This window comes from Phyllostomus discolor, chromosome 14 (assembly GCF_004126475.2).
Source record: "Phyllostomus discolor isolate MPI-MPIP mPhyDis1 chromosome 14, mPhyDis1.pri.v3, whole genome shotgun sequence".
NCBI classification, from domain to species: Eukaryota; Metazoa; Chordata; class Mammalia; order Chiroptera; family Phyllostomidae; genus Phyllostomus; species Phyllostomus discolor.
Genome location: NC_040916.2, coordinates 8,344,332 through 8,357,464, shown reverse-complemented (window position 1 = coordinate 8,357,464; position 13,133 = coordinate 8,344,332). Strand labels below are relative to the sequence as shown.

At 41.5% G+C, this 13,133-nt stretch overlaps 1 long non-coding RNA gene across 1 annotated transcript; it reads left to right on the top strand.

Moving 5' to 3' along the window:
- The first annotated feature begins 513 nt into the window (after positions 1–513).
- Positions 514–8,553, top strand: LOC118498161. The gene is made up of 3 exons (XR_004900681.1): positions 514–607; positions 3,449–3,548; positions 7,527–8,553. It is a non-coding gene; the product is annotated as an uncharacterized LOC118498161 (long non-coding RNA).
- The last annotated feature ends 4,580 nt before the right edge of the window (positions 8,554–13,133 follow it).

The window sequence follows — 13,133 nt, the reverse complement described above, 5'->3', positions numbered from 1 at the left end:
TATTTTGTCCATAACACCTGCGGTGCTTCTCTCAAGGCTCCGATTTGCAGAATAGCAAGATAAAATTATTTTATTTGTCCATCTGAATTGAAAGTGGCCTGGGGAAGCTAAATCTTAAAACCTGAGGCTCCTTGACCAAACTCTGTACCCTGTTGGCATAGCTGTGGTCCTGATCATTACAGGAGGAATGTAAGGGAAACAGGGAATGGGGCAGAGGTTCCTGATGTGCTCTCTCTGTACATTAGGCTCAGGAGCTGATTGTTCCAAGCCCAAATTCAGAGAGCAGAAATGTGAGAGACACACAGAGTCACCCTGCTGCCTCTTCCTGTCCCCTTCCCCAAGTTCAGAGGCCTGATGGGTTTGACTTTGTTTCTTTCTTTGGGGATTGTACCTTTCATGGATGTCCAGCATCTTTGAGCACTTTTAAAAAAGTATTTCCCATCCTCCATCTCCAAAGTAAAAGCCAGTACTTCGTTGGTTTTCTGTTTCCCTTGCACTTACAGCAGACCCATGGCCTAGGCTTATGACCAGACACACCATCCATATGAGACATGGATTTGGAAGAAAGAGTGTGGACAAAAAGGTGCTCTCTGCCACATGTTTCCTGGTGAGTGTGGTGGGACACAGCAGACGCACACAGAGCTTATGGAGGTCTTGGGTGCACACACCCTGTGCCTGTGCTCTGTGGCAGTGGGAAAACTCTTTTTTTTAAAAAGATTTTATTTATTTTCTTTTTAGAGAGGGAAGGGAGGGAGATAGAGAGAGAGAGAGAGAGAGAAACATCAATGTGCGGTTGCTGGGGTCCATGGCCTGCAACCCAGGCATGTACCCTGACTGGGAATCGAACCTGAGACACTTTGGTTTGCAGCCCCTGCTCAATCCACTGAGCTATGCCAGCCAGGGCTGGAAAACTCTTATATACATTCTGGTGGAATATTGTACAAATTGCTCCTGCTGACGCTGCTTCTGGGCCAGGTTCTCTGAATATCTGGAAATTCCATGAACTGATATCCTCTAATATTTCTGCTTTAAATAGTCAGAATGTATTCACTCTAATATAATAATATATCACCCATTCCTCCTCACACATACACCAACCTTCTTGTCCAGATCACTCTTACGTATAATTGTGGGGCCTATTTTAATATATGCTAACTGGCAGCTTATAAATACCTGGTTTCCTAGCTTTGTCTTGCTCCTCAGATTCTCATCCTTTCCTGCCATTACCTCAGAATAGTTTTGGAGGTGGAAGGTTGCAAGGGGAAAGCACTTTGAGAATAATATTAAAATGTATCACTTTAATATTTATCAAAGTATGAACCCATTAATTATGTTTTCTGAGAAACCCATGCTAATCTTTTTCTTCTTGAAGATTCCATTTCTCTGGGAATTGCCTGAAGAATTTTTTGTCATAGTAAGTCATGTCCTGGGGCCATTTACATGTCTGAGGAATGCTAGACTGGGAGAAAACTCTTCCTCCTTTAGGGAATTTCTTCATGTCTACCCCTGCACCTTGCTCTTCAGCATGCCTGCGCTTTGGCTTCTGTTGGTTCTCCTGCTAGAAAATTCCCATCATGGCCTTGAGGATGCTTTCCAGGCTACCTCTTGCTCACAGTGATGGTATCGTGCTACATCCCTTGAAGTTTTTCTTGGTGACTCTAACTTCCAGGGACTTCCCTCTATTCTACATTTGTTTAGCATTTACAGTTGGTGTCACACAGTTTAGTACTTACAGATCACACCCTGGAAGAAATAGACCTTAAGAGAAAATATTCTAAGGAGAACGGTTTCTCTAGTTTTTCCCAATCTCGACTTCAGAATGGTGATTCTTATAGATGTAAAGACTCGATTTAGCCTATTGTCAAGTATTATAATAAAAATAACATGGGGGTTGTTTCTTCATCTCAGAACTCCAGAATTGCATATCTCTACTCAGATATCTAATCCACACCTTGAACACAGTATGTCCAATACTGAACTGCTTTCCTCCCCAAACTGTTTCTGATGTAGTCATTCTTATCTCAGTAATCAGCAGCTTTGTCCGTCTAGTAACCCTGGGGAAAAACCCTGGGCTCATCCTTCTCTCCTCTTTTTCCCTCTTAATCATATCTAGCTTACTTGTACATCCTTTAGGCTCAATGTCCCACTACATCTAGAATGCAATCACTTCTCATCATCTTTGCAGCTACCATTATCTCTCTCCAGGTTTATTGTAATAGCCTCCTCACTGGTCTCTCCAATTCTGCCCTTGTTATCTGCACCCAACCACAGCACATTCTCTACACAACCCACATAGTGATGCTTTAGAATCTATGTCAGATCATGGCACTCCTCTCTTCAAAAGCATCCTGTGGCTTCCCAAGTCACTCAGAATAAAAGCCTAAATTCTTTAATGGCTAAGAAGACCTTATTTGACCAAACTCATAGTTACCTTTCTGCTTTCATCTCCCACACTGGTGCCCTGTATGATGCTTTAGCCAGACTCACATCTCCACTGTTCCTCAAATAAAAAAGGCCTGCCACCAGCTCAGAGTGTTTCTCTTTGCTGGTCCTTTTGGTTGGAACATTTCCCTTCAGATTTCCAGATAAACACTCCCTCATCTCCTTTGGGTTTTGCTCTCGTGTTACTATGTGAGAACTTCTCAAACCCAACCCATTTAACCTGATGACCATGTAGCTTTCACTGGCACTCCCTCTCCTAATTTTCTCCACAGCATTTCCCATAGCATTCCTTATACATTCATTGTCTGTCTGCCTCTTCCATCAGAATAGAGGTGAGCATAGTGCTTGAGGAACAACAGGTACTCAATTAATAGCTCTTAAATGAATGAATAAATAAATGAAAGAGTAGAACCAAGTGTGAACTGAGAATTGATGAATCTGTACTCTATTCTAGCATGAAATCATATTGAGTTTTTTACATAGACATAAATTTAAAAAATCTATAAAACCTACAGTGTGTAATTTTATTAATAACTCCTAGTTTTTTCTCACCAAACAGAATAACTTGAGAATCTTTTACTGTGTGGCCAAGAGAAGAGTCTCAAGTTTGGACCAACTGGATGCTTCTTCCTGTTCTGTGTTGAATATAGGTGTTTATTTTATTTTTTAAAATATCTTTTTCTCTCTGCATCCCATTGGGCATGATCCTGGTACATCTGAGATTGTGATGGCTAGTGACTTCCTTTGGGGTGCTCTTATTACAAAGTCTTGCCTGTGTTGGCTCACAGAGTTGGTGTACATAAATTTTTATGGAGGTTTTATATTTCTCCAGCAAGTTCTGTACAGCGCTTGCTGCTTGCTCTGTGAATTCCCCTCTCTGTTATCTGTGTAGATTTTATCTGCACACTGTGGTCTCCTGACACAGCTTCTGAGTTCTCCATATCTCTGGTACTCCAAAGGGAAGGTGACAGTTTTTTTAAAAATATTTTTTATTTGCTCCCTTTAGTGAGAAGAATCATTTGTTTGTTAAATCCCAACTTGAAACAAAAGAGTCCTCTACGTAGCACTATCAAACATTTCCCTGTCTGCCAAAGTTGCAGGCTGTGGTAGGTTAAAGGTCTTGTGGGTTAAACGATATTGACATATAGTCTGATAATAATCTTGTTACCTAACTAGATTTTAGATTCCTTAAGGAACTGGGAAGAAATATCTGTTTTGTTTTATTTTTCCCATAGAGCATAGCAGAGTTCTGGATACATCATCAATTCTTAATAAATACTTGTTTGACAGTATGGAATTTTCTCAGAAAGCTAAAAATGAATCTGCTTTTTGACCCAGCAATTCCACTGCTAGGATTGTATCCTAAGAACTCTGAAACACCAATCCAAAAGAACCTATGCACCCCAGTGTTCATAGGAGCACAATTTACAATAGTCAAGTGCTGGAAGCAACCTAGGTGCCCATCAGTAAATGAATGGATCAAAAAACTATGGTACATTTACACAATGGAATTCTTTTTTTTTTTTTAATATATTTTATTGATTATGCTATTACAGTTGTCCCATTTCCCCCCTTCTCTCCCCTCCACCCTGTACCCCCTCCCACCCACATTTCCCCCTATAGTTCATGTCCATGTGTCATATTTATGAGTTCTTTAGTTTCTACATTTCCCGTACTATTCTTGCCCTCCCCCTATCTATTTTCAACCTACATTCTATGCTACTTATTCTCTATACCTTTTCCCCCTCTCTCCTCCTCCCACCCTCCTGCTGCTAACCCTCCATGTGCCCTCCATTTCTGTGGTTCTGTTCCTGTTCTAATTGTTTACTTAGTTTCTTTTGGTTTTGCTTTAGGTGTGGTTGTTGATATTTGTGAGTTTGCTGTCCTTTTACTATACATGTCTTTTCTTTATCTTCTTTTCTTAGATAAGTCCCTTTAGCATTTCATAAAATAAGGGCTTGGTGATGATGAACTCCTTTAACTTGACCTTATCTGAGAAGCACTTTATCTGCCCTTCCATTCTAAATGAGAGCTTTGCTGGATAGAGCAATCTGGGATGTAGGTCCTTGTCTTTCATGACTTGGACTATTTCTTTCCAGCCCCTTCTTGCCTGTAAGGTCTCTTTGGAGAAATCAGCTGACAGTCTGATGGGAACTCCTTTGTAGGTGACATTTACACAATGGAATTCTATGCAGCAGAAAGAAGGAAGGAGCTCCTACCCTTTGCGACAGCATGGATGGCACTGGAAAGCATTATGCTAAGTGAAATAGCCAGGTGGTGAAAGACAAATACAATATGATCTCACCTTTGGCAGGAACCTAATCAGCAAAACAAACAAACAAGCAAAATATAACCAAAGACACCGAAATTGAGAACAGACCGACAGTGACCAGAGGGAGGAAGGGAGAGAATTTCAGGGGAGAAGGGGAAGGGTTTTCAGGAACAAGTATAAAGGACACATGGACAATACAAGGGGTGGGGGGTGGAAATGGGACGGAGGTGGGGAGGGCTGGGAGGTGGGCTGGGATGAGGGTAAAAGGCAGAAAACTGTACTTGAACAACAATTAAAATAAAAAATACTTTTTAAAAATTTTTTTCATTTATTTGGTCATATGCTTATATATTCAACAGATATTTGTGGACCCATCATGTGCCGAGCACACTTATATAAATCAGGAAACATTTAAAAAACAGCCTTGAATCCCTGCTCTTATGGAGTTTTTTTTCTATTGGTGGGAGCAGACAAGAGAAATGGTGATATGTGCTAAGGAAAAACCTGGAGTTGCAGAAATAAGGAGTGCTTGGAAAGGGGGTATTGCTATTCTGAAAAGAGCATTTAGGGAAAGCTTGTTAATGATATATGAGGAGAGACTTGAAGAGCTGTGGGTGCAATAAGGACATGGGCTGGCAGGAGGGTGTTTCAGGCAGATGGAGTGACAAATGCCTGGGTCCTTAAAAGGGATTATGTAACCTCTCCTTCCCCTCCCCCTCCTCTTCCCCACCTCCTTCCCCTCTTTCTTCTCCTTGTCCTTTCCCCTCCCCCTCCTCCTCCTTCCTCTTCCTCTTTCTCTTCCTCTTCTTTCTTCATTCTAATCTAGTTATTGGCTCTAGATAGCTTTTCCAGCAATAGGCTTGTTGAGTCCAGAAAAAAACTAAGAAGGTATAATAGCCAGAGAGCAGTAAGCAAGGTGGAGAGGATTAGATAAGGTCAATGTGGTGGTGAAGAAACAGACCTGAATCCATTGAAGTAGCTTTGTGTATTACTCTTGGGAAAGTGGAAAGACATTGGACAGTTTCAACACAGGGGTGGTTTGACTAATTCACATTTAAAAAGACTCATTCTTAATGTTATGTTGAGAATAAACTGGAGGGCAGGGGCAGAACATTTAGTTAATAAGCTATTACAATAATCCCACAAGAGGTGGTATAACTTAGACCAGGGTGATAACTGCGGAGGTGGTGAAAAACTACTGGATTTGAATATACGTTAAAAATAGAGCTTACCGTATTTGTCAATGAATCATAGGTGGGAAATAAAATATGAATAGAGTCAAAGATGACCCCAAGTTTTTGGCCTGAACTAAATATAATTGGCAATTATGGGATGATTGTGCAATTACAGGAATCATTCAGTAATGAGAGAAAATATAATAACATGAGAGGGAGATCAGAGAACTGCTGCAGACACATTGTTGAGTAGTGAGAGGGGATGGGGTGTGGTGCATGAGGAAAAGCTTAGCAAGCACACAGACAATTCACCCTTAAAAGCAGAACATTAGGACAATTATCCAGTGACAGATGTAGATAGGCGGTTCTGATTACTTTTACTGTCTTGGTTAAGTGGGAAGCAAGGTCATCAGCTGAAGGTGATAAGTAGGGAGGAGATAATGGAAGTTTGAGGAGACAGGAATAAGTATGAATTGGTCACTAGAAAAGTGGAAGAATAAAAGGATTGTCTGGCAAAGTGAAGGGCTTATTTGAGGCCACGGATTTATTCAGCAAAACTGTTTTTCTCTAAACACATTTAAATGCTTAGATAAGAATTTCGTTGGGTGATTGTGTTGAAGGGGGAAAAAAAGACAAGAGAAAGTCAAGTGTGTCCAGACTGTAGAAAAGAAAATGATTATAATTATTCATCACAAAATTTATTCTAATGTAAAGGAAATAATGATATAGAGGGGGTGAGGCACTTTGAACAGCTTGTTGAATTAGTAGGTTTGTAGGTGTAGTTTGACAGGTTTGGGAGGAAGAATTATTGGGAGTTGTGGCTCCTAGAGGAAAGACAATAGTTGCTGGTAGGACAATAAGATGCTTAAAATTGATATTAAGAAGTAGGTACAGTTATTGGTAAAAACAGAGTCAAGGGAAAGACCATGGGATTTGGATGGCTGAGACACTGGAGGAGAATTAATCATGTCACTGAGAGGCCAGGGTATTAAAACGATCATCTCTAGGCACATTGAAATCATGGGCAAGTGTTACAGGGGAAGAGTACCAGTAAGCCAGGAGCTAAAATCATCAAGAAATGAGAGTTAACCCATCTGGGGACCTATAGATACAAAGCAGTAGGGGTTCATATACTTTGATGGCATGATCATCAAAGCTAGGAAGGAGTAAGAGGTGGACATGCGAGAAAGGGCCAAAGTTCTGAAAGTGACAGAAGCATGAATGACCGATAGTCTGCCTACAAGTAGTGTACTTAGTAGTATGGGGTCCTAGAGTTTTCTAGAATTTTCTGAGTTAAACCACTTTAAGTGGCTGCAGAGAAGCTGGTATTTTAGGCAAGATTCAGTAGAAAAGCAAAAGGCAAAAGGTTCGAAGAAGAGACAGAGTATACAGGAGCTTTGGCTGATGATTCCAGGAGCATTTCAGAATATATTTTGTGCCTCAGAACATTTACTTAAATTCTGATGGTCATTGTAATGTAGATATGCTTAAGTGGCAGTTAATAGAGAGCTCCAAATAGCCAGGTGTACTGTTTTGCTATTTTGACCGTTCTGGGCCCTTTGTACATAAAGAACAGTGTAAACACTAGACCCTCTGTGTATACAACAGTCAGGATGGTCTTTGACTTTTCATTCTAGAAGCATGATCCGACTTTTCCCCAGAGCATGACGACGGGGCTGGGAACAAGAAGTCTTTCCTCCTGGACTGAGGCCTCAAGCCAAGATGAAAAACAATCAACTTTCAATTTTCTGTGCTTGTTTGCTTTCTGCCCAGAATACACAGAAAAGGCATTTCACCAAACTTTTGGGTTAAGTTTTCAAAGGACATCTTTCCATTTCTGCCTGCAAAGGATTTCGGAGTCAATTGCTCCTGGGCTTCAGGAGCTCATTTTTATTATTTAAATGGGGGTGTTTTCACAGCAAAACAACAGCAAAAAATCCAACTCAAGCCCCTGAACCCACTACTGTTTGCTAAATGAAGCAAAACACCATAATAGTGTTAATGATGGATTTCTTTCTTAACTGTTGTTTTGAGATCACAACGAATCACTATAATCATTAAATCTACAGCTAAATTATAGTACAGATCTTCGAAGTGCATGGCCAATATGGTTTGTTTCATAACACCCTCTCCTCTGCACCCCTTTGTCCCTTGTTATTATTCTTCTCAGATTATTTTCTGTGAAAAACTGGCTTAATATATTCGAAGTCACACTTGTGAACAGCTTTGTTACCTTCTTGCATGCCTATCCCTCCCCTGCACCCCAGAGCCACTTTCCTAAGAAATGCAGACAGCAGACAGCTAAACTAAGGGGTTTAAATCAGTGCCGACTCACCTGCACGACCAAGTGTAGGAGGGGTGGGGACACAGCCTGTGGAGTTGGGGCCCTCCCAACACTTCTGCATAAGTAGGGGCTCTCACCACGTACCTTCCACTAAATCTAGCAAAGGTGGAGGATGTGTGGGCAGATGCTGCTCTCTGAAGGAAGCTAGTAGAGTTGGGATTCACTTCTCTTCTTAGCTCTGCGGCTTACTCCCTCCGCAGCCAATTCAGTCCTACACAAAAGGAGGTAAGGAAGCATGTTTTCTATTTCTGGCCCAGGCAGTGTGGGGCCAGGAACAATATGGATTGTGTGGGTATTGAGGAAGTGCATGGGGCCTCTCAGACCTACCGTATGTTTGGACTATAAGATGCACCCCCCAATTTGGGAGGAAAAGGGGGATGCGTCTTATAATCCGAACGTAGATGACTTGGCTTGCTGTAGAGGAGGACAGCCTATGTTATTTATGTTATTAAATATTTTACCACATTTTTTGCTTCAAAAAATTTGTTTCCTATTTTCCTCCTCTAAAACCTAGGTGCATCTTATGGTCCAGAACATCTTACAGACTGAAAAATTCGGTATATGTTGGAGAAGGCTATACCTGTTCTTTTAGAAGATCCTTATGAAAGTAGGATGATATATAAAAGGAATTTGGGGAAAACCATGTGTTCATTCTTATTGTAAGTAGAAAGAAGGCAAGGATATGTATCATGTTGTGAAGAGCTAGTTTAATGAACATAGTGTTTGATAACAATAGTGAAATAAAAGGGGTTAGGACACCTGGTTAAACTCAGCTGGAAGAAGTTAAGATTCCCTTGCACTAACTGCTGAACTAAGTTACTGCTAACACATAAATCACTGCTACTCAGGAGATGTCCAGTTAGTGTTGGTTGAATTAAATACCATACATATGATATGTAACAATCGTCTTTGGGGGCCTGGAGTTTTGTTCCTGTTACAAAGCTGGCTGACGCAATTTTCTTACCATTTAATTGTTAAAATGAAGAAGTTAAAGTTCTGTTTGAAATCTAAGGGTATGCTTTACTCTCAGTTGTGTGCATTTAAAAAAATCGGTCTTACTTTTGCTGGGAAGTCTCTACTGTGGCCAACTCTGAACTTTAAACACCTGGTTCCATTCAGAATCATTAGATTCTTCAACCTGTACTTGGTAAGGATTGTGAATCTGAAGGGGTGGTAAAAAAGGAAAAGAAAATGGCCCACTGAAATGGTGAGAACCTTCCAACTCACTTCCATGGTTGAAAGCTTTACCTGTTTTTCTCCAGTGGGTTTTCAGAAGAGCTAAAGTGGACATTCAAGCTATCTTATATTTTAATTATATCCTGTAAGTGCAAGTGTGTATGTGTATGTTAATCTATGTCCAGAAGAACCTGCTCTAATCTCTGTGTTTGGTATTAGAAAATAAGTCTTTTATTAGGCTAATTCAAGGGACAAAGGAAGGACTGCCAAATATAGTCAGTGACCTTTTGTAGATGGGCAAGAAGGCAGGAGGATGAGTGGCTGTGAGCTAGGCATAAGGAAATTGTTGCTGCTCTAAATTGCTGCTTGTGGGAGAGTGTAGAAAGCAGGACCAATATAATGGCATTGGTTCAATCAAGATATTGAAGAATATAAAACAAAATGGAGTCACTGATGTCAACCAAGATGGCTGTCCATCAACCATGACATTTTGGTTCAAGAAGGAAACTAGCTAAGTCACACTGGATACCCTGGGCAAGGAGACACACCCAAGATATCTGCACACGTGACCATAAGAGCCCTGTCTGCAGAGCAGGGCCATCCATAGATAGGCTCCTGGGCAAATTCCCCATTTGCCATCAGGGGGGCCAAGACCCTTATCAAGAGACACAGAAGGGTGGAGTATACCACTCTCAAGGGTGTAACTGAGGCAGTCTCCAGACCACTGCTGAGACAGCTGAGCTCCACACACCTGGATGCTGCTCCATGCCATGCTGATCTCCCTTGGCATCAGCTTTCAGAGGCTCTGCCCTGCTGGACTGTGGACTTCTTCTGCCCTGATACTCACCTGGCTCCAGAGATTCTTCCTTGCAAGATGCTGAAGGCTCCCTTGCCCACTGTGCTGTCTCTTAGAACTGATGACTAAACTCTGGGACTTGGGTTTATTATTATTCCCCTTTGATTGCTGAGAATGACTAGGACATTAGTATATATTAATATTCTACTTTGAGTGAACGTGAATTAAATAAAACCTAAGTGAATAGCATAGTAACCTTGTATGACTTTATTCCTTGGTGCTGGGTTGCTCAGTAGGTAGGTAGCCAAGCGGCTGTCCAGCTGACTTATAGGGAAGACTGTATTGCAAACATACCATTGTGAGAGAGAGAAAGGCAGAGGGTGAATATAAAGGAAAGATTTCCTATATCAGGGTGCTTTATACTCAGCCTCATTGTGGGTTCAGCACACACTCATGAATTCATTTCTCTAGGTAGCCTGGAAGATCTTACTTCATTTCTGTGGGCAAGTATCCCACAATGTGGCTGTGCTATCTCACTCCAGACCTCTGATTGCCATGCTTGTGCTTTGCTTAGGCTGGGAGCCTGTGAGAAAGTGTATAAGGGACAGAAAGGCTATGTGCAAGGATAAGAGCCCAGATTGGCTCCTCTGTGTGGCTCTCCAAGCCTGTTCTGCCGCACACACCTCCATCCCAGTCCTTTGCCATTTCCTAAGTGAGGCTGAGCAGTCTGTCACCTTTACTTCTGTGCTGTGACCGAAGGAGCCATGAGGGGCAGCTGGTGGGCTGGGTTTGCAGCCCAGTGTTTATACCCGGTGCTCTCACATTACCCCATGTGCTGCTGTCAGGGGGTCAGGGCAGGAATCCACCGCAGCTGTCCTCTCCAGTGCCTGCCTGTGCCCACCTAGTGCCAGCCTCTGGGGATGGGGGGGAATGCTCCCCATCCCCACCCCAGAACTGCCTTAAAGGAAAACTTTAGCAGGAGGGTAAAGGATGACTGTGTAATGCACCCACAGGATAGTCCTTGCTTCTTCCTTTCACCAATTCTGTGCAGTAAAATGATCTGCATTTTACAGCTCAGGAAGCTGAAGTAGAGAGTGGTTAAGTGATCTGTGTAAGGTCATAGAGCTTGTAAAAAGCAGGGTTGGCATTTAAACCCAGACTCATCCAGCTCTGCAGGTAGAACTTTGCACCACATGTGGCCTGGTGAGCCTGCTGAGACAAAGAGCACGGCAGCCAGGGTGCTGGCGGACCTCTGGAGACAAGCTGGACAAATAGTCATGCAGACTGCCTCCCTGACACACACACTCATGGACACACATTCACAGACACATTCACATACACATTCACAAACACACTCTCACTCACACACACATTCATAGACATACATGCACACACACATAAAAATTTACATACATTTTCATCACTTGCACACATAAGCATACATATACATCATAGGCAGACTCACGCACACATTCATAGAAACACAACCACACAAATTTACACAGTCTCACTCACATGCATGCACACACTCACACAGGCGCTCACACATCCTGCTCCGCCTGTATGTGTTTTGCCCTTACTGAGGTATTTATCCTACACCCGGGCTCACATTTACATATTCATTGATTCTCTGTGACTCTTCTCTCCTTAGGCTGAGCAGGGCACCAGGTATGCTGTAATGACACAACCAAATAATTACTTAGCTGGCAGCAATGACTTTGGTTATTACATTTTCCCTTTTTTGTTTGTTTGTTTATTTGTTTGGGGCAACCAAAGCAGGATGGATGATCACACCTGATTGTAATTCATGAATGTGAATCGTTGTGACATCTGGGGTCTTTTGCTTCCATTTTGAGTCCATTTTGCATTGAGGTAATTTGTTTATGCTTAACACAGTGCTTGGCATATGGTAAGAGCTCCTTCAATGCCTCTATCAGAAGAACCTTTTTCAAAGTATTATTTTTATTATATCGTTTTACTGATTAAAAAAACTTATGATAGCTCTCTGTCTCCTGCCCCAAGTCTTACACACAGTTCACATTCTCCCCAACCCCAGCCCAGAAAAGATGTGACACCTTCATTTCTACCTCCTAGTCTTCCTCCAATGACTCCTCCGGTTGGAATCTCTCACAGCTTCTTCATGACTAGAAGTTCAAGTCCCACCTCCCCCCAGCTTTTTCTTTCCATTCCAGCTCTGGGAGCTTTCCCACTGAGCTAAACTACTAGGCTCTTACTGTCTGAATAACTCCAGGTACGTGATCACATTCTATCTTATTCTGTCACTTAATACTGTCCTAGGTAATATTTTAAAAAACTGTGAACACATCAAGTACCAAAATCATACAGTAAATACTTTCTGTGTTACCCAGAATGCTAGCCTGATGTTAGGCATATAGTAAGGATATAAAGATATTTGAATTATACTAAATTAAATTTCTATTCTAGTCAGAGTTTACACAGTATATTATTTATTATTCTTGAATACATGAACCCTTGTAGAAAAAAATTTCTCATAAAAACCCAATGCTTATTTTTATTATGTTCCTTAAGCATACAAAACAAAACTAAGTATAAACTAATTAAAGCTTAAGGTTCTTAAATCACTATAGAACCCAAACAAATTTACAAAATTAAATATGTGATAGTGTAAATACTGTAAAGTTTAAATTAACAGTATAAATAAGTTTGCTATGTATACAATGTTTGCCACAGGCAAATGACACCAAAGATTATGGGACTGCTAGTTTGATAAAACTTGATAATGACTCAAGTGTTTTGAGTTTTTGAGCTCAGTGTGACTCATCTTTCACCACTCTTGGCTCGGTTCAGTGCGCAGGAGAGCAAAACCTTCATCAGTGCAGTGGGGTATCAGGTCACTTGGGCCTCGTTTAGCCAAATGGCGTTCTTATTATTAAGGCTGTTGTTGGT